The sequence below is a fragment of the Anabrus simplex genome, chromosome 6 (assembly GCF_040414725.1).
Source record: "Anabrus simplex isolate iqAnaSimp1 chromosome 6, ASM4041472v1, whole genome shotgun sequence".
Taxonomy (NCBI): domain Eukaryota; kingdom Metazoa; phylum Arthropoda; class Insecta; order Orthoptera; family Tettigoniidae; genus Anabrus; species Anabrus simplex.
This window is the reverse complement of record NC_090270.1, coordinates 228,882,301-228,909,607: the sequence shown is the minus strand read 5'-3', so window position 1 is coordinate 228,909,607 and position 27,307 is coordinate 228,882,301. Positions and strand designations below refer to the sequence as shown.

At 42.5% G+C, this 27,307-nt stretch overlaps 1 protein-coding gene across 3 annotated transcripts in view; it reads right to left on the bottom strand.

Annotated features, from left to right (window-relative positions):
* LOC136875676 (sodium-independent sulfate anion transporter) overlaps positions 1–27,307 on the bottom strand; it is a 323,055-nt gene that overhangs the window by 160,035 nt on the left and 135,713 nt on the right. The window contains exon 1 of one of the 3 annotated variants that reach the window (XM_068228097.1): positions 11,351–11,381. The exons of the other annotated variants lie outside the window; for them this stretch is intronic. The gene's annotated coding sequence lies outside the window, so the exon portion shown is untranslated. Of the gene's footprint in view, positions 1–11,350; positions 11,382–27,307 lie in introns of those variants that run through there. 3 annotated transcript variants of the gene reach the window in all.

Sequence of the window (27,307 nt, the reverse complement as noted above, 5' to 3'; positions counted from 1 at the left end):
GTTTTTGGGACCCTCACCAGGATTACTTGATTCAAGAACTGGAAAAATCCAAAGAAAAGCAGCTCGATTTGTTGTGAGTGATTTCCGACAAAAGAGTAGCGTTGAAAAAATTTTGCAAAGTTTGGGCTGGGAAGAACTGGGAGAAAGGAGACGAGCTGCTCGACTGAGTGGTATGTTCCGAGCTGTCAGCTGAGAAATGGCGTGGAATGATATTAGTAGACGAATACGTTTGAGTGGCGTCTTTAAAAGTTTTTTTTTTTTTTTTTGCTAGGGGCTTTACGTCGCACCGACACATATAGGTCTTATGGCGACGATGGGAGAGGAAAGGCCTAGGAGTTGGAAGGAAGCGGCCGTGGCCTTAATTAAGGTACAGCCCCAGCATTTGCCTGGTGTGAAAATGGGAAACCACGGAAAACCATCTTCAGGGCTGCCGATAGTGGGATTCGAACCTACTATCTCCCGGATGCAAGCTCACAGCCGCGCGCCTCTACGCGCACGGCCAACTCGCCCGGTCGTCTTTAAAAGTAGAAAACACAATATGAAGATAAAGTTAGAATACAAGATGACAAATTGGGGCAAATATTCATTTGTAGGAAGGCGAATTAGGGATTGGTATAATTTACCAAGGGAGATGTTCAATAAATTTTCAATGTCATTAAAATCTTTGAAGAGGAGGCTAGGAAATCAACAGATATGGAATCTGCCAATTGGGCGACTGCCCTAAATGCAGATCAGTATTTATTGATTGATTCTGAGTTTTTATTGGGTATGGTTGTTGGTTTTATCTTTACGCTTTTGACGTAATAAATTATGATTTTTACCTTCTTTATATTACTGAGTTCTCATTCACGAATATGTATTCTAGATCCTGTCCAAATCTTATATGATTAATTTTGCTGGGCTTTTTGTTTTTCGGACATAACCACGCAGCGCCTCCGCTGACCTAAGCCATCTGGGACAGGGGAAAGAAAGGTGCAATAGGACGACCACGGCTCATATACATCAGTCAAATAATGGCAGAGAAGTCGTGTACGATGGGGAGCTGCTACAAACCAAATTTTCCGGAGATATGACCGAAGAAGACGAAGAAAAAGAAGAAGAACCAAGTGACGAATTCATGGATCAAGTGAGCAACAGTTATATTTCAGTGAAACGAGGCCGCATTAGTCTAATTTAGTTATGGTAAGTTCAAATGCCAGGAGAACGGATATAGTGTAAGCGCGAAAGTTCAAAGCAGATGGCGCGACACCAGCAAGTGCGGCAAAGCACAGCAGAGCCGTAGGTATAGTTTATGTTGCCTAATTATATATATAATACACAATAGTAAATTATCCCACTGAGAACGAAAAAAAATACGCAAAGTTTGATATACCATTAGAATTCATCATACCACAAGCTGAGAGACAGCCATTAATCCCACTCAAAGTTGGCAGGACTGACCGTTGAGATCTGGGCACAAGTTCACAGCAAAACGTGAATGAACGTCACCAGTGGCATTTTGGCATTGTTTGACAACGCCACATTTAATTTAAATTCTATACTAAATTTAGGCGGTCTATGTAAAAATAAAAGCATTTAATACTGGTTTTAGATGACAATTGTATACAGAAGGTTAGCTGCCTCTTTATAGTTACATTGTTTCATTTCAATTAGTCTAAACTGATAATTTAAATCTGCCTATATTAAAATTTTAAAATGTCTAAAACAATTATTAAAGAATGAAAGTTATAAATGTTAGTTTTATGCGTGATAATAGCCAGGTGCTAGAATTAGGTACTGCGGATGCTGTGAGTTCCACACAGTGACAAAAAGACAAGAAAAGAAGAAACGCAACCGCTGTTAGCGAGAAACCAGCAGTGAACCTGGGCTGGATTATGAGGGAAGTATCTGACCCGTTATTTGCTTCTTGTAGCTATCAGCTTGATTCTCCTTTACCTGTTCGGTCATTTTTTGCATTATCGCGATGTCATTATATAATTTATAAATAAACTATGTCCGTTCATTCTATATTCCTCGCGCACACAGCGTTAATTTATCTGAAGGGTATAAATTATTACATATGTAATTCTGCTACGGAGCAAGTGGCTATGCGGTTAAGTTCGCGTAGCTGTGAGCCTGCATTCGGGAGATAGTGGGTACGAATCCCATTTTCGGAAGACCTGAAGATGGTTTTCCGTGGTTCCTATTTTCACACACGGAAATGCTAGTCCTGTATCTTAAGGCCATGGCCACTACCTTCGCAATCCTCCCATCGCCGGAAAAATGTGTAAGTGTGACGTCATAGTACTACTAGAAAAAGAAACTTGTATTTCGAAGACGAGTAGACAGCCAGATGGCGTCAAATCGAAATGTCTGCACACGGTAGCTGAGGCCATACGATTATTATTATTATTATTATTATTATTTCGAAGATTCCAAACACACAAAAATCAACACTCAAAGTTAGTGTCGTGTGGAATATTCTTTTGCACATCCATGACGGTGTGACGTAAAACAGATTGTGAAATTAAATAAATAAATAAATAAATAAATAAATAAAATAAATAAATAAATAAATTGGCTTCTCTCCGTCTGAGTGGCGGTATTCTGGAGGTTACAGATGTTATGTCTCAACATATATTTCAACAGATTGAGATGAAACCAAATGGAGAATATTCCAGATTGTCTACTTCAACACCGACAATTTTCATAAAGAATGGGTCAAAAGTTTTTACGGTTATTCAATGCAAACTAAGAGACAGATAAAAATGGTGAATCTGTCAGTCAATCATTGCCCCAGAGGAGTGCGACAGGCTTCGGCAGCCGGCACAATTCCAGTCCTCGTCGCTAGATGGGGCTTCATTCATCCCATTCCTGACCCGGTCGAATGAATGGAAACAGGCTGTAGATTTTCATAATTTTGTCTGAAAAGTGTTGGGGTACAACAAACTGAACAGTTGTACGTACAAACCGTTCAACTAATGGATAGGGTGCTGCGATGGCTAGACGTCTGACTGTTGCTAGGAACATCACGATACATACAAATGTTGCCTGTCTGTCTGGTGCCTAACTAGAACATGAACTACTTACACGTCTCCATTGAGACTTCTTTATGGAATCTTCCGCGAACTACGGTACACGTGTGTGAACTGTCAATGAAATGACAGCGGTGGTTCTCTCTTCTTCGCGGGGCTTTTCGAAACTTCTTAGTTTGGATAAGATGAAAATATTGAACCCAGCAATCAGTTAAGAAAAAATACTTAATTCATCTAACTAATACACAGTTAAAGAAATTAGGGGGAAATGTTTTGTAACGTCCGGTGTGTGAACGTTAATTTGGTAGATGGGGTTCCAATGGTCTTACGGTACTGTACACTTTGAGACCTTAGCTACTCGGGGTAGGTCATATCGAAGTTATACTCCATCTGTAGGCGTAGCCATGCATTAAAATGTCAGGTGACCCCTCAAAACAAAGTGAATAGCGGTGTCTTCGTGTGTCGTTGTGTGGTACACAGACTACTGCGGTCATTTGACCACGTTGTAATTAAACCAGCACATCCGTTGAGACATTTTAACAAGGTTCAAGTCGTAAGGGCCGTCACTTTGATCCAGGAAGAATGGACATTTCGTAGTGTTGCTGTGGATCCCAATGTGTGTGTGTGTGTGTGTGTCAGTTATTCACCGCTTTTGGAATCGCTACAGTGAGTCAGGCCAATTCACAAGGAGGGTTAGACAAGGTCGTGGACGCATGACAAACCCACAGGATGACCGATATCTGACCATCTGTGCGTTGCGGCGTCGTTCAGCAACTGCCCGAGAACGGCAACAAGACCTCTCAACTGGCAACTTAGCCAATGGTGACCTGTGTTGTTCACAGACGAGTCCAGATTTCCCCTGACACAGCGTGATGGACGTCAAAGTGTACGGAGACGCCGTGGTGAGCTGTTCATGCCAAATGTTGTCCAGGAAGGTGCCTGATCTTCTGTGATGGTGTGGGGTGGCATCAGTATTGATTGCCGTACGGATCTAGTCGTCGTCCGTGGTAATCTTACCGCTGCGGGGTACATCTTGCAGACACTGCTACAGCATGTGCTGGTTGATGCATACGGTGCTGGCCCTGAATTCGTACTTATACACGACATTGCCAAGGCTCACGTAGTGAGCATCACCAGAGCTGTCTTGCGAGAACTGGACATTCAAGAGATGGAATGGCCAGAAGTGAGTCCTGACCTTAATCCCATCGAGCATGTGTGACAGACTTTAGAGAAATGTTTATGGGTATCCTGTTCCACCAGACTCTCCAATACTTCGAACAGGCTTTCATTGAAGAATGGGACCTGATACCGCAACGTGGCCTGCATGGACTTATGCGGAGCATGCTGCGTAGGTGCCAAGCTGTAATAAATGCTCGTGGAGGACATGCACCATACTTACGCTCTCCAACTGTGATAAAAATCCACCCTGGAGGACTGTTATCGTTTTGTTTTCGCCCCTATTTGGACATTTCCGTTTGTGTTCTGAAAATGAACGCGAATCCATCGATGTTCTTTTGTATACTTCAACGGTAAAGAATAGAGGTTTAGTTCGTAATATAGCTGGGTGCGAGGTATTATTTTGTGGAGCATGGTGTACGTTCAAAAACATGTTTCCCTAATTTTTGAACTGTGTATAATAATACTACAGTGTCTCTCCGTACATTCGCTTTTGTCGGTAGCGTTGGTAGTATTCAAGTTGCGGATGAAATGAAATGATATTGTAGAATGTTGCTGGAATGAAAGATGACGCAGAAAACCGGAGTACTCGGAGAAAAACATGTCCCGCCTCCGCTTTGTCTAGCACAAATCTCACATGAAGTGACCGGGATTTGAACCACGGGACCCTGCGGTGAGAGGCTGCAGGGCTGTTTCAGACAAAATTAATAAATTTGACCATATTTGGTTCTATTTAATCCGTATTGATTGGCATCATTTAACGGAATCGTGTAAAACAGTGCTATGATTAGGTCCGCCTTGTCAATACAACACAAAATACATATAACTTATTCAATTCCTTTATTTCTCTATTTATTTATCTTTTTTTCAAGTGGCGAAGTTGGGGTGCCTGGCCTTGTACACTTAACCACATTTACAATACTTTTCTGCAGATATATTACCTTATAATTTAGCAGAGTTACATTATGCTGCTAACACAATCCAACTCACTGGCTGAACGGTCAGCATTGAGGGCTTCGGTTCAGAGGGTCCCGGGTTCGATTCCCGGCCGGGTTGGGGATTTTAATCGCGTCTGATTAATTCTTCTGGCCCGGGGACTGGGTGTGTTTGTCCCAACACTTTTCTCTTCATTTTCACACAACACACTACACTACCGACCACCACAGAAACACGCAATAGTGATTACATCCCTTCATATAGTGTTGGCGTCAGGATGGGCATCCGGCCGTAAAACAGGACCAAATCCACACGTCCACCCGGGACCCCCCAGTGTGTGTTGTAAAACACACGCTCTCACTCTTACGTTTATAAAGGAATTAAAATAGTTTACTGTACATTAACCAATGCTACTACTTCTTCCTCCTCCGCTTTTCCCCACATCTGTGGAGTCGCGTGTGCGAACTGTGTCACACATATGTGGATTTGGCCCTGTTTTACGGCCAGATGCCCTTCCTGACGCCAGCCCTGTATGGAGGGATGTAATCACTATTACGTATTTCAGTGGCGGTTGGTAGTGTAGTGTGTTGTGTGAATATGAAGAGGAAAGTGTTGGTGTAAACACACCCAGTCCCTGGACCAGAAGAAGTAAGCAGACGCGACTGAAATCCCCGACCCGGCCGGGAATTGAACCCGCGACCCTCTGTACCAAAGGCCTCAACGCTGACCATTCAGCCAATGAGTCAGACTGTACATTAACCAATACGAAATAATATTGCTCAAACACACACACAAAATAATTGCACAACTGTCAACTAGATCTACATAGTCTATCGCCATTCACACACTCAGCTGTGTAGTGCTCACGTCTGTCAGTAGCTTTGAACAGGTAATACCAACAAGATCTCTTGAATTTAGTTAATGAATCACTGTCCCTGACACTGACTGGTAAGGCGTTCCATAGTTTGTAACCGGTCACAGTGAAAGAATTGTACGTACTGTAGATGAATGGTGAAGAGGAATATTGCAAGGGTAGGTCCAGCACGAGCATTACAGTTATGACATGAGGAGAGGAAGTGTTACATCGAACATGGCTCGAAAAGCGTCCAGTTCCCTCCCTTAGCGGAACAGTATCTATATGCTCAGAAGCTAAACATAATATGTAATACCGCATTTACGCGAATAATACCCGCACATTTAAAAAATGGGGCACGAAACTGGGGTGCGGGTTTTATTTGCGTCAATGTTGGCATTTTTTTTCAAAATCAGCCTTCCTAAATTTAGGGTGCGGTATTATTCGCGTAAATACGGTGGCGGGGATTATTCGCGTAAATACCCGTATTTATGCGAATAATACCCGCACATTTTTGAAAAAAATTTGAGGCACGAAATTGGAATGCATTTTTTTTGCGTCAAAGTTGGGATTTCCTTTTTTCAAAATAAGCCTACCTAAAGTTAGGGTGCGGGGATTATTCGCGTAAATACGGTATTTAAGAAAATCTATTTGAGGGGTGACTAGCATACAACGAACAGCTTCAACATACAAAAATGAGAGGAATAATGGCTTGGAAATGTCACACGCAGATTTTTTTTTTTTTTTTTCAGACTGGAGAAATTATATATTCCAACTCTACGTTTTAATGCCAATGATTCAAACATTAGCTCCAAGTTGTATGTACAGTTTTATAATATCATGGGCGCCAAGACAACATTTTAACATATTATTTTGTAAGAGTACCGATACGCAGGATTTTAAGGACGATTTTAAGAATTATTTTCTTGGGAAAAGAATAGGAAAGTTTTTAGACTGTAACAATAGGGAAACTGTTGCAGTATTGTGCAATATTGTACAAGGTTTTAGTGTGAGTACTTTTTTTTAGTGTAAATAGAGTACTTTAGGATCGTCTAATATATTTTAGAACTATTTTGAAGATCGCTGAGGAAGAGAATTTTATGTTTCTCGAAATATGTTAGATATTTTTTGTGTATGTAGTTTTATTGACAAGACTGACTTATTCATAACCCGGTTTTACAAAATTCCGTTAAAAATTATGTAATTAGTGCTCCACATTATTTTTCCTGTATATTGTACACTTATACTTTCTTATTATTTGAGTTTCCCTTGTGTTGTTCACAGTATGGTTAATGTTTTCTTTATTTTTCATGCTGAATATTAAATACAGAAATACATTATTACAAGTTATTTGTAAAGTAAATAAATTATGCAAATATTTCACGTTACAACGAAATGTTGCAGTCTCAAGATACGCAGGCTTTGAACTATAAATCAGTTGTGAAGACTTACATTTTTGTTTGTAACTCTCTGGTAAAGAAGATATGAACCTATAAAAGTTATAATTAAGTAAATTCTAATTTTAGAAACAGCGTTACCAACCGTTTCAGAATTCTTCTGTGCATGGCAGAATTGAGGTATAGAAGCAGACTGTATGTAGCAGAATGCTGAAACGTAGAAGAATTTAATATCTCAGTCGCAATCGTGGAAATTTATGCGTTTCTTTTTCTAGTAGTACCAGTATAACTTTACATTAACACAATGGAGGTTTTAGGCGATGGAAGGTTGGGACACGGCTAATATTGGGATGGTAATGGATATGGACTGAAGATACAGGCCTAGTATTTCCTTGTGTGAAAGTGAGAAACCACGGAAAACATCTTCAAGGATGCCGACAGTGGGATTCGAACCCAGTATCTCCCGAATGCAAGCTCACAGTTACGTGAACCTTACCGCACGGCTAACTCGCTCGGTGAAATACATGTGCTTAATTTATCTTCTTTACATTCCAGAGAGTAAACATTCCTTTCAGTTTCATCCACTTTTCTTATCAATTAAGTTTTTAAAGTAAAAGGTTCGATTCTCGACTCTGTCGGTGAATTATTTCTCGAGCTGAAACTATTCCTGCATAGTCTGTGTTTTATTCATATTTTTCCTTTTATAATTCGAAGTTGCCCTGTTCTGTGAGTTTGTTGCAATTCCTATCCCTACACCACATGGACTAGAGGAAAAGAAGCAGGTAAACGGAGGAACATCTGCAAAATTGCTTATACGTTGCACTCTTCAGTGAATTCATGTAAAACTGGATTAATTAAATTTCATATAAATTTTTATCACATTTTCAGTCAACTAAGAGGAAGGATCGCTCTATTTTGTTACCACTGCAAATAAGAGTAGTATCCAGTCTGTTATTTTCATTATTCCTCTATGGAGCCGACAATGGACTTTGTGCTACAGATCTGAAGAAAATCGATTATTTTGAAATGTGGTGCTGGCGAAATACTGTATGTTACACATACCTTGGACAGCATTTCGCACTAATGATTCCATTATAAACCAACTTAACCCCAGATTCCGCCTATCACCAATATGTAAACAGAGTTTTTACAATTCTTTGGATACATTATGCGACGTGTGAATGACAGCATCAAAAACGGCTCTTTCTCGGAGATGTTACCAGCGAGAGAGATCGTGGACGAGTTTCCACTCGATGGTTGAACATTACCAAGACTATTACTGGGTTGAACTTCTCTGGTGTAGCACGTCTGGCCGAGAACTGCAAGAGATGGAGGCAACTGACCAATAGACTCCCCGGGGATCACGATCCTCAGAACTGAGGGAATGATACGAGAGAGATAAGTGGAACCAGCAGAATAGTGTCAGTAGTAGGAGAACCGAGCCAGTTGGCCGTGCGGTTACGGGTGTGCAGCTGTGAGCTTGCATTCAGGAGATAGTGGGTTCGAACCCACACTATCGGCAGCCCTTAAGATGGTATTTCGAGGTTTCCCATTTTCATACCAGATAAATGCCGGGCTGTACCTTAGTTAAAGCCACGGCTGTTTCCTTCACACTCCTAGCCCATCCCATAATTGCCATAAGACCTATCTGTGTCGGTTTATTCAAATACTGTTAAGTTAACAGGCTACGTTTTTAGTTTTGTTTCATAAAAATGTAAAGTACAAATAATAAACGATATAAAACAGTTTTAAAAAATCATCCCAAACACTTTGCGACGTACTAAAGAAACCATATTCTGTAACCAAATTTTTACGACATGTTCAATTATAGATTTTTCGAATTTTCGAATTTTGCCACGTTTGGCTAAAATTGTTCTCATCTTCCACTCATACAAATGCAGATCCAGAGAGGTGCGTAAGTGCCTTTAAGTCGGAAACACTTTTTGATATGCATAGAGTGAAGTTATAATTTTTAAAACACACAATAATTTGACCTGTTCATTTACTCCATGGCTAAATGGTTAGCGTGCTGGCCTTTGGTCACAGGGATCTCAGATTCGATTCCCAGCAGGGTCGGGAATTTTTACCATAAATGGTTAATTTCTCTCACACGGGGGCTGGGTGTATGTGTCATCTTCATCATTTCATCCTCATCACGACGCGCAGGTCGCCTAAAGGAGTCAAATCAAAAGACCTGCACCTGGCGAGCCAAACTTTTCCTCGGACACTCCCGGCACTAAAAGTCATACGCCATTTCATTTCACTGAACATCATATCGAGAACTTGCGTAAACGTGTGTATCAGTTTGAAAAAAAAAAAAAAGAAAAGTAAAAACGAAACAATTGCATCGTCCAATAGTGAACTTCAACCTTCAGTTAAATTTCAATATTATTTCAAGTGATCTAACAATTTTCCCCTTTCATGCAACAAAGTAACATGATCAGCTGCAACAGTAAAACCAGGAAAATGCTGTACAGTAGTGAAGCCTAAGGCCGCTTATTTAGCAGTCCATCACCGAAAACTCTGTGTCAGTTCGACGTTAAACCACCACCAGCAAAAATAAAGTGAAGCAGGTTCCCAACATTGTTATTTCTGCCTTAAATTTCCCTCGGCCAGTTATACTTCCTTGTTTATTTCTCTGTATGTTGGATTGGTTGGTTTATTTATGAATTTTCGTAATTTACGTTTAAACAGCGAAACTGAAGGGAGTCGCTGTGGCATTTCGGCTGTTTTCTTTTTCCTTGGGGGGGGGGGGGGCAGTAGTGCTGTTGAACAGCCTCCATCACAGGGGAGTGAATACGAAATAGGAACCTTCTGTAGACCTCTTGAGCCCGCCCCAACGATGTAAAGGTAGCGTGCCTGACTCTTATCCGGGTTCGATTCTGGCCAGGTCAGGGATTTTTACCTGGCTCTGAGGGTTGGTTCGAGGTCCACTCAGCCTACGTGATTACAATTTAGGAGCTATCTGACGGTAAGTTAGTGGCTTCGATCTAGAAAGCCAAGAATAACATCCAAGAGGATTCGTCGTGCTGACCACACGACACCTCGTAATCTGCAGGCCTTCAGGCTGAGCAGCAGTCGCTTGGTAGGTCATGGCCCTCCGGGGCTGTTGCGCCGTCGGGTTTGTCGCGGACCTCTTGACCGTTTCCCCCCCCCCCCCCCTCTCACACATATAAATATTTAGGACTAGAAACTAATGCGATGGCTAATTACGTGGAGAACAATATTAGCCTACATTCGCACCGTCAATCGAGAACTCCACTGACCTCATCAACGTTTCACCTCTCCCTGAGGCGAAACCGCAAGCTCATTTACATCCTACCAATCCAACTTGGAGTCATTACGGGCACTGTATGAGTCAATACAACTAACTGCGATTTGAAAGCGGGCTTGCAATGGAGAAAAAAATGTTACCTTCTTTGTACGATCTATCGTTTCTGATATAATGTTTCACTGCATTATAATTTGTGTACACTTCTGTATGTATGCCTGATTTGAGAGAACTCCTACTTTAACATTTAGCTCAAGTGTATTTCTTGTTTTCTTTCAGGTTTTTAGCCGCTGTATCTTGTAACTCGAGCTAAGTTATCCTTCTGAATAGGATACATTGTTACTACAATGGAGTGAGTGGTGCCGATGGGAGGAGTACAGAAGTCATCTAGTAAGTAGATCGGTTAGTATCGCCTTAAAATGGCATTTTTCAGACTGTCGAACACTAGATTCGAATTTGTAAAATACTAGTGGAAAAACAAAATTGTTTATTATGATCTTATGACATGTTTTAGTTTTCTGAAGGCTTGAAATTGTTGTGTGAACGTAGGTGGCCGTATGTGAGAGTTTGATTTATTGTGAGAGGAGATTCCAAAACTGCCACTCAAAGTATCGAATGAGTATATAAGGGTGCACGAAGCAGGGCATTACTTTCCCGTGACCTATGGTTAATATTGATGTGAAATAAACAGACGAGTACTCACCGAGTGATTTCAACTGCCGACTAGGAAAACAACTTCCTTCCTGCAGAAGACCATGAGTACAGATCATTTTATACAGACGCTACACTAGAGAGGAGGAGGGGGGTATGTAATATTAGCACGTTTGAGGAAGATTAAAGTCTGGCGTAATGCATGCCACGGACACTGAAGTTAATAATTCTCATAGAATACAAATGCTTCACGTTGCAGTGCCGGAATTTAGCTAGCGAAAACATGTACTGTAATGTGCAAGTTAATCTACTGACAGATCTCAGACAAACGCGCACCCAAATTCGACCATCCACACCAGCCCCTACATCAGCATAACCAAATGAGATACGCAAACAGCAGCTCGTAGAAGAGTTTTCCTTACAATATCTGTAAAATATGCGAGGAATAATAATAATAATAATAATAATAATAATAATAATAATAATAATAATAATAATAATAATAATAATAATAATATACATTTTCTACCGCTTTCCCACACCTGTGGGGTCGCGGGTGCGAACTGTGTCGCACATGTGGATTTGGCCCTGTTTGACAGCCGGATGCCCTTCCTGACGCCAATCCAATATGGAGGGATGTAATCACTATTGCGTGTTCTATGGTGGTTGGTAGGTAAATAGTAATGTTATCTGCTTTACGTCCCACCAACTATTTTTTACGGTTTTCGAAGACGCCGAGGTGCCGGAATTTAGTCCCACAGGAATTCTTTTACGTGCCAGTAAATCTACCGACACGATGCTGACGTATTTGAGCACCTTCAGATACCATGGGACTGAGCAAGGCTCGAACCTGCCAAGTTGGGGTCAGAAGGCCAGCGCCTCAAGCGTCTGAGCCACTCAGCCCAGCGGTTGGTAGGTAGTGTGTTGTCCGAAAATGAAGAGGAAAGTGTTGGGACAACACAAATATCCATTCCTCGGGTCAAAAGAATTAATCAGAGGCGATTAAAATCCCCGACCTGGTCGAGAACCGAACCCGGTACCCTCTGAATCGAAGGCCTCAACGCTGACCATTCAGCCAATGAGTCGGACAATAATAATAATAATAATAATAATAATAATAATAATAATAATAATTCTACCGGGAGGTACACCTCAACTCCGCACTTAAAATAAGCGCCTTAATGAAAACCTCTATCGACCAAAATGTGAAATTGTTACTAGGCCTACAGAAAGTTGAGACTTTAATCAGAAGATGTCACTACTGAAACATTAACATTAAGTAATTGTGTTATTGCGAAGTTTCCTAAATTGATTGGATTTCTATTGGTTTTGTTTTTGCTGTACAAGAAGTTTCCCAGATGATAGTTCTTTGCCATGACGATAGCAGTCTTACGAATAAAACACTGTCTCTTTTATCGATCTAATTTCATTAGTACACACACAATTACATTTGACCACACTCCATTAGCGAAGCAAAGTCATATCCGTACAGACCATGAAGATCCTAGTAGGGGTGGAAGGTCAAGGCTTCCACTATCCGTAACCTCGGCACTTGATGGGGTAGACCAGTGATTTTCAAACCGTTGTAGGTGTACCTCCGGTAATACGCGCACGTTTTCCATGGTGGGATGTAACACCATCGCTTTATTCTCCTCCTTATTGATGGCTATGATCACTCCTCTCGTTATAATAATTTCGTGTGGCTATTTCTAGCCGAATGCAGCCCTTGTAATGCAGACCCTCCGATGAGGGTGGGTGGCATCTGCCATGTGTAGGTAACTGCGCATTCTTCTGGTGGAGGGCAGTGTTGTGTGTGGTGTGTGAGTTGCAGGGATGTTGGGGACAGCACAAACACCCAGCCCCGGGCCAATGGAATTAACCAATAAATAAAATCCCCGACCCGACTGAGAATCGAACCCGGGACTACCAGGACTCAGGAAGAACCTGGATGTCTCAGGCTACCAGGAGGCAGCCATCCAGACGGAGCCAAGGACCGAGGACGACGGCGGCGCTCCCAAGCGCCGCGACGGCGCGCCCCCAGTTGGACCGCTGTACTTTACGAAGTACACGCAGACCAACAAGGCTGGCAACCAGGATCGTCGACCGGCTGCCAGGGCGAAGTACACGCAGACGCAGGTCTACTAGGAAGGGCCTGTTACCTGGGCGCAATCCAGGAAAGAGCCCGGGACGGCGGACGGCTGCACAGCAGTGGAGAACGACGCCCCCTGGCGTCTAGAGGCTGCTGTCCAGGGCCAACCCGCCGGTGTGACTGTCGAGCTGCAGACATCGACGTGCGCCCCACAAGACAGGGAACGCAGTCGAGTGTTAGCACCGACCGACGCCATCGCCGCCAGCCAGGGGAAGGAAGAAGACGGCGACGCAGCAGAACCACCCGCTACCCCGGGATCACCACGCCGGGAGGAAGGCCACCAGGAAGAGGCCTCTTCCCCTGCCGAGAAGAGATCCCCGAGAAGAAGACGCCGCCCCAGAACCAGGAGGAAGAAGACGCTGGCCCACCAGGTAAGGGCCGCCCAGCCGCAACCCAGGACTACTCCCATGTCAGTAGCCGAGCGAGGAGCCAACCAGGAGAGGACCTCAGCGGGTAGCGGCAATCAGGTGAGATTGAAACGTCCCCCTCAGCAGCTCTTGCAGTGTTTCCGCTGTCTGAGGCGGGGCCACCGGCAGGAGAGGTGTGGGCTCCAAGTGAAGTGCAACCGTTGTGGGGGTGAAGAATAACATAACAGCCGTAAATAGTAAACCTTCTAACTGGTTTATATTTATACACTTATCGATTTATTTTGTTCATAGTTTACATGGATCATCTACTGAAAGGTATTAAGTGGCAGGGAGGGATTCACTTAGGTGAGAATGTAGTTAACAGTTGGGCCAAGACTAAATTGATGTCGGTAGGTAAGAAATCCAAGAGAATTCAATGTCAGACTGCGGGAAACAAAGCTGGGACAGGTAGATAATTTCAAGTATGTAGGATGTGTGTTCTTCCAGGATGGTAGTATAGTAAGTGAAATTGAATCAAGGTGCAGTAAAGCTAACGCAGTGAGCTCGCAGTTGCGATCAACAGTATTTCGTAAGACGTAAGTCAGCTCCTGGACAAAACTATCTTTACATCGGTCTGTTTTCGGACCAAATTTGCTTTTCGGGAGTGAAAGCTGGGTGGACTCAGCATATCTTAGTCGTAAGTTAGAAGTAACAGACATGAAAGTAGTGATAATGATCGATGGTACAAACAGGTGGGAACAATGGCAGGAGGGTACACGGAATGAGGAGATAAAGGCTAAGTTAGGAATTAACTCGATGGATGAAGCTGTACGCATAAACCGGCTTCGGTGGTGGGGTCATGTGAGGCGAATGGAGGAGGATTTGTTATCTAGGAGAATATTGAACTTTGTTGTGGAGAGTAAGAGAAGTAGAGGGAGATCAAGACGACGATGGTTAGACTCAATTTCCAACGATTTACAGATAAGAGGTATAGAACTGAAAAGGCCACGGAACTAGTTACAGATAGAGGATTGTGGCGGCCCGGTAAATGCACAGAAGTTTGCAGACTGAACGCTGAAAGGCATAACGGTCTATAATGACGATGCGTTTATTTATTTATTTATTTATTTATTTATTTATTTATTAGGGAACAACGGTTGTTACACTTGCAACGTTATTCTTTTGGAATTTGGGCCACGTAGTTAGTAGGCATTGAATGTTCTATTTTAAACGCACACCACATTATATACCACAAATCTTTCTTTCTTTCTTTCTTTCTTTCTTTCTTTCTTTCTTTCTTTCTTTATCTGTTTACCCTCCAGGGTTGGCTTTTCCCCTCGGACTCAACGAGGGATCCCACCTCTACCGCCTCAAGGGCAGTATCCTGGAGCGTGAGACATTGGGTCGGGGATACAACTGGGGAGAATTACCAGTACCTCGCCCAGGCGGCCTCACCTGCTATGCTGAACAGGGGCCTTGGTGGGGGATGGGAAGATTGGAAAGGATAGGCAAGGAAGAGGCAAGGAATCGGCCGTGGCCTTAAGTTAGGTACCATCCCAGCATTTGCCTGGAGGAGAAGTGGGGAAACCATGAAAAACCACTTCCAGGATGGATGAGGCGGGAATCTAACCCACCTCTACTCAGTTGACCTCCCGAGGTTGAGTGGACCCCGTTCCATCCCTCGTACCACTTTTCAAATTTCGTGGCAGAGCCTGGAATCGAACCTGGACCTCCGGGGGTGGCTGCTAATCACACTAACGACTACACCATAGCGGCGGGCTACCATACAATCACTTGTTTTAAAGACCCACGTATTTATCAGACACACACCAAATGACAGTGACTTCTCTCATGTCCTATACTTCCAACCATTCAGATCGGATCCTTAGTTCTGAAGCTATAAACTAGAATGCGAACATCTGATTTCGTCACGCCGAGGTTCGAACGTGTGTAGCCTGACAACACGTGACATCAGCCGAACAAAATTAGGTTATGTTGAAATCTGTGTCGTTTGTTGCCATCTGCGAAGAATAATCACAATATTTCGACACGTGTTTTATCACAGTGCAGAGTAGCGCCGTAAACTTGCAGCAAGAGTAAGCTGTGATAGGTGGCTTTGCTTACATTGTTGCGACTCTTTTTAACTACCACGTTATTGTTCCTTTGTTCAATTACAGTTTGGTTGTGTGTGGATATTTACATGGCCCAGAATAATAGACCTATTCCTATGGGTTTAGGTGCAAGGGGGAGGGGTTGAGGAGCACATCACATTTTTTTTTCAAATTAACCTTCCTGCTAAGCCTCCGTGGCTCAGGCGGCCTCTCACCGCTGGGTTCCGCGGTTCAAATCCCAGTCATTCCAAGTGAGATTTGTGCTGGACAAAGCGGAGGCGGGACAGGTTTTTCTCCGGATACTCCGCTTTCCCCCTGTCATCTTTCATTCCAGCAGCACACTGCAATATCATTTCATCGGTCAGTCAGTAATCATTGTCCCAGAGGAGTGCGACAGGCTTCGGCACAATTCCTATCCTCCCCGCTAGTAGGGGGCTTCATTCATTCCTTCCATTCCTGACCCGGTCTGACTGGAAACAGGATGTGGATTTAGAGAACTTTTCTGCTATAGAGAAGAGATCAGTTTCTTCCGTTTCATTACCTACTTGTTGCTAGACGAGACGCAGCGCCCCCCTCTCCCGCTTCTCCCACTATTATTCGTTTCATTTCTTATTTGCGTCATTAAATGCAGCATTTCGCTGATCTGAAACCATTAGCTACTTTACGGATATAATAGGCGATATTTTGTCTTGAGTTAAGAGGTTTTTTACCATATATGCTTGGTTTTCCAGTTCTGCAAATCTACCCCCTTCGAAGTGGACTTTCAAGAGAAAACTAGATTCTTTGATCGTACCTGTCACATTATTTACAACTTTAAGAGTTCATTGAGGTCATTTATTACCAGGTTAAGTTTCTGACTAGCGTAATGACAGAAAATAGTTTTTTCGTAACTATGTCCTCTTAAGTATTCACGTCCTGTCATCGTAGTACAACCGTCGTATCCTTGACCACTTAATTTGGTTACATCGAGACCAGAGCTTGTTAACAAAATAGTGGTTGCGACTGATAGGGCATTAATATATTCCAAAGGCTGAAACCCAAGGAATTCTTCACCTACTTTCTTATCATCACTAACTTAGATATATTCTTTCGAAGCGTATTTAAATAGACAGCTGCTCTGTTCCAGATATGTCAGCTGTCTCGTCAGAGAAAGCATTGCATAAATTTGCTTCTGTAACCAGTATCTCCCGTAATTTCTGCTCCAAAACGCTATCATTACGATTTCGATGGGCAATGTACTTGGCATTTTTTTCATTTTTTGCGGAATTTGAGGGATGTTTCTGTAGTAGTATCTCCTGATTCCAGACGGAATACCTGATGATGATGATGATGATGATGGCGATGATGATTGTTGTTTAAAGGGGCCTAACATCTAAGGTCATCGGCCCCAGACGGAACTCCAATAAATCATGAAAAACTTTGTATAATCTGATGTTTTCCCCTCGAAGTGTGATGTCATGAGTGGCGCAGAAAATAATATTATGGGAGAGGCAACTGTTGATTTGATCAGCCACCGCGAGTTACCTTCTTTCATAGATATCCAGAGCCCGGGTCGTTGGGTGAATGGTCAGCGTACTGGCTTTCGGTTCAGAGGGTCTTGGGTTAGATTCCCGGCAAGGTAAGGGATTTTAACCTGCATTGGTTAGTTCCATTGGCTCGGGGGATGGGTGTTTGTGCTGTCCCCAACATCCCTGAAACTCGCACACAACACTATCCGCCACCACAATAACACGGAGGTACCTACACATGGCAGATGCCTCCCACCCTCATCGGAGGGTCTGCCTTACAAGGGCTGCATTCGGCTAGAAATAGCCACAGGAAATTATAATTATAGATATCCAGAACGTATTTTGACTTTTCTCAGGATTCTCTGTGTCAATTTGATTTTATCTAATGTCCTGATGTTTTGTGAAAGGCTTCGTAATGAATGACACTTGAAGACCTCTTAACGCTCAGGTTAAAAACACAACACATCTTCAATGCAAGGCAATAATTCGCACTGCCGGGTGTCACACACATTTTCCTCTGTTAACAACCAACCATTTTCCTTTGTCATATTCATCTTTCAGAAACACATCATTGCAGGCTATGACATGTGTTAGTTGAATGTGCGTAACTTCAATTCCTGAAATAATCTTTCATGGTGTTAAAAAAAATCGAATATCAGCGTTTCTAGAATTCCCTTGTTTCGCAAAGCTTTCGCTCTGGCTTCTAAGAAGTGAACTACAACCAAAACACCAAACCAAACTCCACGGTGCAACAGTCCCGAAGGGTTATGGCCTACCAAGCGACAGTTACTCAGCCAAAAGTCCTGCAGATTATCAGGTGTCGTGTGGTCAGCACGACGAATCCTTTCGGCTGTTATTCTTGTCTTCCTATACAGGGGCCGGCCGCCATCTCACCGTCAGATAACTGACCTGGCCGAGAATCGAACCCGGGGCCTCCGGGTGAGAGGCAGCCACGCTAGCCCTACACCGTGAGGCTGACTGAACTACAGCACACTATATAAATGACCCAAATATGTCGAAAGAGTATTGCCAACAGGAGAAAAATAATTTCCAATAAATCAATGTAGGAAATCTACCAGAATTTTTCTAAATGTTAAGGTAGATGCTGAGATTGATAGCCGTGGTTTGATATAGTTGCCCCTCTTCCATAAGACCTGAAGCACGCAGGTCATACTTGTGACAAAAGTGAGCTTTTCTGCGAAGAAAGGCGGGAATTGCCAAAATGAAATTGCTTGTTAAGAAGGAAATTTCTTTTTCCCCCTTCGTTGTCGACAATATTAATAGAACTTATAAACGTTTCAGAGTGTCGGAAGACGAAATGTAATACTTAGATCACTGTAATATACTTGTAAAATAACTTTAAACATTATAATTGTCCATTTTTTACAGGTATGTTATAGTGTTTTAACACAATGAAAAGCTTATGTAAGTTCTGTCAATACATTGAATACATTATGTAAATTGTTTAAGCTGATTTCTATCACAACCATCGCAGTGGTTTAAGACATCACACTAAATCGCTAGTTTCATTTCGTAAATGTCAGGTCCACTGTTGGTTGATTTATACATTCATAAGAAACTTCAATATGTGTTTCGAATTGTGTAATGCTATCCTACTTATAGCAGATAGGAGTTCCCGGGTTCGATTCCCGGCCGGGTCAGGTTAATTCCAATGGCCCGGGGGATGGGTGTTTGTGCTGTCCCCAACATCCCTGCAACTCACACACCACACACAACACTATCCTCCACCACAATAACACGCAGTTCCCTACACATGGCAGATGCCGCCCACCCTCATCGGAGGGTCTGCCCCACAAGGGCTGCACTCGGCTAGAAATAGCCACACGAAATTAAAAGCAGATAGGAGTTAATGACTAACCACAAGTTCTCAAATAAGTTTATAGCGGTTCTCTGAGAAAATGACACCACAGCAATGACGCACGACAAACTTAGGTGCAATTGTTGCAAAGAAAAGTATCTGCAAGTGACTTAAACAATAGTATGTGCTAATTTTTTAAGCCACTGTACATTTCCACATTTTCTGTTATTGCTCCCGCCTTCTGCTTCAAACTTTCTCTCGCCGAGTAAAAAACATTTAACGATTGTTAGATCACTAATGTGTCGTCATAAAATGTTCTTTCAGTAATACCTCATAAAGGAAGCATTTCTGGGTATGTGTTTATATGACATTTTGCCCTTGTTTTGGTGTGAGGAACTCTCCTCCACCGTTTGACCAAGTATTTTTGATGCACCCTGTATATGGAGAGAAATCTCGGTAAACTCTCAACCTCACTGCTACAAAGCACTTAGGTGTAGAATTGCTGTTTACCATCGCACCCAACCTTTCATACAAAGTCGAAGATATTTCTGAGTAAATACAACTAGGATAAGATGTTGGTAGAATTTGGAGGTTCCTGTAGTATTCCACTGAATTGAAGCGTGGAAAAATTCTTTGCTGGTACGCAGGAGTCATTGCTTTATATTTCATATGTAAATAACAGATAACACCTTGGTTTTAGATTATTAGGCAGCAAGAAGCAAGATCGTTCTGTCGAGATGAGGTCCTCTCGAACTCAGCAGGTGATGTTAGGCTGGGTTGAGCGTTTGTCTCCGACGGTAAAGAGCTCGCTGCTGTGCGCAAGTTGGCGGATTCGATCACAGCTCAGTGCTCAGATATGTCAGCTTCGAGTCGATAGAGATAAAAAGAACTCCTGTGGGACAAAATTACGACATCCCAGTGTCTACCGAAACACTAATTCCCCTGGTGGGTGGGTGCGATAGAATACATCAACGATATCCCCTGCTTGTCGTAAGAGACGACCAAAAGGGCGATCGGGAACTAATCTTGATAGTGTGGGTTGGCCACCACGGTTCCCGTGCCTGAGTCTGGTATTGTTTCCACTTATATTAGGTCCCTTACAATCATCTTTCCTATCTCACCTCTCAGGTCTTATTTTCAAGCCCTCCGTGTTCCTTCCCTTCCTTTTGTCAAACGTTCATTTTTCCCAGCTTCGGAACTTCTTTCCTTCTGATTGGTATTAGGAGAGAATCGTTTATTAGTTGTACTTCCCCTTTTTTCTATTTTTTACCACTTGCACCGACACAGGTAGGTCTTATGGTGACGATGGGACAGGAAGGGGCTAGGAGTGGGAAGGAACCGGCCCTGGCCTTAATTAAGGTACAGCCCCAGCATTTTCCCGGTGTGAAAATGGGAAACCACGGGAAACCACGGGATGCCGACAGTGGGGTTCGAACCCACTATCTCCCGAATAATGGATACTGGACTCACTTCGGCGACTGCAGCTGTCGAGCTCTGTGTACTTCCTCTTATGAGGAGTTGTGATTGAAATGTTGCGCGATTTTTGACTAAAAATTGAATTTTCAATTTTAACCTTAAATAGTCCTCCAATTCTTCCTCTTTCAAACCCCATGATCAGATTTTCTCTAACACAATTATTAAGGAACTAAATGCAGGATTTAAAGGGTAGCGGTGTGGCATACATGGAGCAAGCCCACGCCTCTCTCTCACGCTCTCAGACAACATTAGCTTCCATGTTCTTTCGGGCTACAATTTCAATAATGCCGCTGGAATTTATTTACCTTGTAGCAGGCCTACGCCGTGCGTAAGGGAGACATCCGAGGGAGTAATTTACAGCCCAGGCAAGTTTAAAAACAAGTACGTTTCTTAAAACTTCCAGCTGGTTTGTTCTACCTTAAAACTCGTTAAGCTTTTTGCCATGCATAACATGCTCCTTGCGACATAGTTCTTAACACATTCACCTGAAATTTTTACAGAATGTTTGAATATGCACAGGAATTAAAAGCAGTTCTGCATGTGAATATAAGTTGAATATTATCTTCATATTTTTGCTCCTAAAATACATTAAAAAATTAGGGAAACATGTCTTTAACGTCTGGTATGTGAACCTTAATGTGCTAGATGGCGTTCAAGTGGTCGTACAGCATACCTTGAGACCTTATCTACTCACGGTATATCAAAACGAAGTTATACTCCATCTATAAGCGTAGCCATGCATTAAAATGTCAGGTGACCCCTCAAAACAAAGTGAATAGCGGTGCGTCCGTGTGTCGTGAGGTACACAGACTACTCCGGTCATTTGAGAACGTCGTACGTCAACCGGCACATACCATGAGACGTCTTAACGAGGTTCAAGTCTCAAGGGGCGTCACTTTGATCCAGGAAGGATGGACTTTTCCTCGTGTTGCTGTGGATCCCAATGTCTCTCCGTCAGTTATTCGCCGTTTGTGGAATCGCTAGAGTGAGACAGGCCAGTTCACTAGGAAGGTTGAACAAGGTCGTGGACGCATGACAACCCCACAGCACGACCGATATCTGACCATCTGTACGTTGCGGCGTCGTTCAGCAACTGCCAGAGAACTGCAACAAGACCTCAGGAGGGTCACTGGAGACACGGTGTCTGACCAGACAGTAAGGAACAGGTTAAGAGAAGTGTCCTTAAGACCCAGACGTCCTGTTCGAGTGCCCCGTTTAACGCAGCAACATCGCGCAGCTCGCCTTCTGTTTGTCCGTACACACATCAACTGGCAACTTCGCCATTGGAGACCTGTGTTGTTCACAGATTTCCCCTGACAGCGCGATGGACCTCAACGTGTATGGAGATGCCGTAGTGAGCAGTACATGCCAAACGTTGTCCAGGAAGGCGACCGATTCGGACAAGGTTCAGTGATGGTGTAGGGTGGCATCAGTATCGACGGCCGTACGGATCTTGTCATCGTCCGTGGTAATCTTACTGCTGCGAGGTACATAGAGCAGATACTGCTGCAGCATGTGTTGGTTGCTGCACACGGTGTTGGCCCTGAAGTCGTACTAATGCACGACAATGCCAGGGCTCACGTAGCGCGCTTCACCAGAGCTGTCTTGCGAGAATTGGACATTCAAGAGATGGATTGGCCAGCAGTGAGTCCCGGCCTTAATCCCATTGAACATGTGTGGGAGAGGCTTGACAGAAGTGTTCGTGGGCGTCCTGTTCCACCAGAGACCTCCAAGACCTCGAAAAGGCTCTCATTTAAGAATGGGACCTGATCACGCAACGTGACCTCCGTCGACTTATACGGAGCATGCCACGTATGTGCCAAGCTGTGATAAATGCTCGTGGAGGACATACACCATAATGAAGCTCTCCAACTGCGATAAAATTCCACCCTGGAAGACTTATCACTGTATTTTCGCTCCTATTTGGACATTTCCGTTTGTGTTCTGGAAATGAACGCGAATTCATCGATGTCCTTTTGTATACTTCAATGGTAAAGAATAAAGGTTTAGTTGGTAATATACCTGGGTGTGAGGTTTTTTTTTTGTGGAGCATGGCATACGTTCAAAAACATGTTACCCTAATTTTTTTGAACTGTGTAGTACGAAACTAGATTTTTGCCTATTGAATGAATAATTTAAAAGAAGTATATCCAATAGTTTATACCTGACTGCAAAACCCGGAGTTGTTCTTAAATATGCGAGTTTTTTGACAAGTCTGTCAAATTATAGCCAAAAATAACTGAAAACTGTTCCGCATGGAGCAGTTTCCATTCAGCATATAAAAAAGATTTTTCAATGACATTGAAACCAATTAACTAATCAACTGCAAAATTTGTGTGGAAATATATCTTGTTATGTGCTTTCGTTCTAAATTTGGTTTTGATAAGTAGTAAATAGTAGAAATTAAAAATTTCAGTCATGACTCCCCTTGAAAGAATAATCATCACCACGCAACTGTTTTAGGTTTGCGCAAGGGCCATCAAATATTCTCTCTCAAAAATCTAATACCAAATGGGCCGAAAGTACACTTAACGAAGGAGCGGCACAAATAATAATAATAATAATAATAATAATAATAATAATAATAATAATAATAATAATAATAATAATCTGTACTATGTGGTCAAGATGGTGGTGCGGGTAGTGGTGGTGGTGGTGGTGGTGGTGGTGGTGGTGGTGGCGGCGGCGGCGATTGTTTTAAGAGGCCAGGCTGAGTGGCTCAGACGGTTGAAGCGCTGATCTTCTGGCCCAACTTGGCAGGTTCGATCCTGGATCAGTCCGGTGGTATTTGAAGGTGCTCAAATACGTCAGCCTCGCGTCGGCAGATGTCCTGGCACGTAAAAGAACTCCTGTGGGACTACATTCTGGCACCTTGACGTCTCCGAAAAGCGTAGAAGTAGTTAATGGGACGTAAAAACTATTTATTATTATTATTATTATTGGCCTCCGTGGCTCAGGCGGCAGAACGTCGGCCTCTCACCGCTGGGTTCTGTGGTTCAAATCCCGGTCACTCCATGTGAGATTTGTGCTGGTCAAAGTGAATGCGGGACAGGTTTTTCTCCGGGTACTCCGGTTTTTCCTGTCATCTTTCATTCCAGCAACACTCTCCAGTATCATTTCATTTCATCTTTCAGTCATTAATCATTGCCACAGAGGAGTGCGACAGGCTTCGGCAGCCGGCACAATTCCTATCCTCGCCGATAGATAGGGGCTTCATTTATTCCATCCCTGACCCGGTCAATGACTTGAAAACGGGTTGTAGGTTTTTCATATTATTATTATTATTATTATTATTATTATTATTATTATTATTATTATTATTATTCATTTAAGAGGATATACTGGGTAACCACGCTCAGAAACTCCCGGCACTAATACGCAAAATAAAAATTCCACGTCATCTTCCCACATATAGCTCGGAACATACCGCTTAGCCGAGCAGCTTGTCTCCTTACTTTCAAGTCTTCCCAGAACAAAAATTGGTCACTGAGGAGTTCTTTTATGTGTCGAAGGAAGGCCTCCGTTCTAGCGTTTGAAAGCCATTCAGAGTCTGACACGAGTAGATTCAATGCCATGTTCAGCTGTCTCCACTCGACACTCACAAGATATATTAGTCGCTGGGGTGCCAAGAAGAATATCCATACTAATTCCGTATTACTGTTCAAGGACAGCAGGCGCTTGCTGGAAGTTCTCATGGCCTTGCTGGTCACACTCACAGTAGCCTGGACTTCATGGTAGTTAATTGCAATATTTCCTTGTGGTCGGCTCTTAAAAGGAACAATGCTAGCTCTTGACAGATGAAGGTCGAGGTGACAGTACAAAAAACGATGTGCTTGTATCAGCTGTCCGGGCTGTGTACTCAGGGTGGACTTTCTTCCGAACAGGATATCGTCTTTCAAGAAACAATTTCCACATATTGAAGGTCAATTACACGGTTACTCTACCGGATCTACACTCGCATAGCAGTGAATTTTGATACAGCAAGGTGGAGCTATAACATTATAGTACCTTCGGGAGATAGAGGGCTCGAATTCCACCATCCGAAATCCTAAAAATGTTGTTTCATGGTTTCACATTTTAATACCCCCTGTGGGTAGGGGTGGTAGAATATATCCGCGGTATCCCTCGCCTGTCGTAAGAGGCAACTAAAGGGACGGCCAGATACTTTCAAATTTTACAACCACGATTCCCTTAGCTGAGTCTGGCATTGTTTCCACGTGTGCCAGGCTCTTCACTTTCGCCTTCCTATCCGACCTCTCGTGGTCAATTCCTTGCCGCCCCTGACGGTATTAGCTTTGTGGGACTAGGAAGTCTCATTTTCACGCTCTTCGTGGCCTTCTATTGCCGATACATTTTTCGGTATAGGACCTTTTCCATTATTTTTTCCTGATTGGTGTTAATAGAGGACGGTGCAAAGTTAACACTTCCTCTTGAAACAGTAATCACCACTCAAATTTTCGCAACAGGCAAACGCTGGGGCTGTACCTTAAGCCTACGACCGGTTTCTTCGCAGTCTTAGGCCTTTCCCATTCCGTCGTCGCCATAAAATATGTCAGTGTCGGTGCGACGTAACGAACATTCTATAATAATAATAATAATAATAATAATAATAATAATAATAATAATAATAATAATAATAATGCCCAGTTAGTTGTGAGATCACCGAGCTGAGTGGCTCAGATGGTAGATCGTTGACTTTCTGAGTCCAAGGATTTCAAATAAACTAGACTCGTGTCGGTAGAATTACCCCCATGAAGATAATTTCTGTAGGAAAAAATACCGGCTCCTCGGTGACTGCAAAATCCGTAAAGGAGCTAGTGGAACATGAAATATATTATTATCATTATTATTATTGATTCGTTATACCCAACGAAGAAGCGCGTGTGAATTTATTTAGCATAACGTTTCTTCTTGTCTTCCCAAAATCTCTTCATCCTTTCGCTGTGTTTCTTTTTGCGTTCTTCCGTTCATCCTGGAGCTTTTCTTTTAGGTTGATCAGCAAATGTGTGTTTGTTTATGAGATTTGATTTTTTTCTGTCTTGCAAGATTTCTTCATTTACACCAATTTCCCAAAGATATTTCTGTGAGCCAGTTGTGGTTTTTTTTTTTTTTTTAGAGATACTGCGAGATTTTGTATTTTCTTTGTTATCCTATTGTTATCCATCCTGATCAGGTGACCATAGAATTTTAATCTTTTTCTAAGAGTGTGTGATTGTTTCTGTTACTTGATAGTTTTCCTGTTATTTTTTTCTTCATCCAAATACCATTTTCGCATTTAAGTCCTAGAATTTTCCTGAGAATTTTCCTCTCTTGTTTTTTGGAAATTTTTATTTGTGATCTGCCACTAATTATCATTGAGTTTCTGATGCATAAAGGGCTTCTGGTTTGACAACTGTGTTGTAGTGTCGTAATTTTGTGTTTTGGGATATAGATTTTTTTTGTTGTATCTGCCCCAGACAATTTCGTATGCTATTTATAATTTTGTAATTCTTTCTTTGTTTGCTTGCTCATTTGTACCGTTTGGTTGTATAATTTCGCCTAGGTATTTGAATTTATCTACTTGGAAGGTTTTCCCATATCTAGTGATTAGAGGATGGTATGTTAAATCATTATTTTGGACCTTCCAAATACTTTTTCTTTTCATATGAAATTTGCAGACCTGTTCTTGGCGCTATTTCATGAAGTTTTTCTACGGATTGGTGTGCTTTTTGTTTGTTGTTTGAGAGGATGGCCAAGTCACCTGCAAAGGCGAGGCAATCAAGGTGAATTTTATTTTTGAGAAGTCTGCCATTATATTATTATTATTATTATTATTATTATTATTATTATTATTATTATTGGGCCAATTACCTACATGTTCGGTGGCTTTAAACAGCAAGAATCATTAAGCATTGTACAGTAATCACTAATTCAAATGCCCGGCTCCATGGCTAAATGGTTAGCGTGCTGGCCTTTGGTCACAGGGGTCCCGGGTTCGATTCCCGGCAGGGTCGGGAATTTTAACCTTAAATGGTTAATTTCACTGGCACGGCGGCTGGTTGTATGTGTCGTCTTCATCATCATTATTTCATCCTCATCTCGACGCGCAGGTCGCCTGCGGGTGTCAAATCAAAAGACCGGCACCTGGCGAGCCGAACTTGTCCTCGGACACTCCCGGCACTAAAAGCCATACGCCATTTCATTTCATTAATGCAAATGATGCAATGTATATATTCGTTTCGGTGTTTTGGGGACGTACACAACAAATAACTTTGCCTGTGTTCGCGTATTTTAATATACAACTAATGGACCTGTGCTTATCCGCAGCGTTCGTTATAAACAGGTCAGGTAACGCGTTTCATATGTCCCATGCACTGCCCAGACACATTTTCAAATGTTTATTTGTACAACCTGTTAATTATGTGTGAAGTGAATTTTTGTATATTTCTTTTCTCTAACGTTGATTTTACCAACTATTTTGCAGTTTTAGAATTGTCGTTGTGTATTTCATTTAAAGTCTTAGTTTAATATTATTTTGTTTTGCTTGGAACTTTGTCCTTATTGCCTGGGAAGTAGCTGATCCTTTCAAATAAACAATAAAAATAATTGGTAACGTTTGC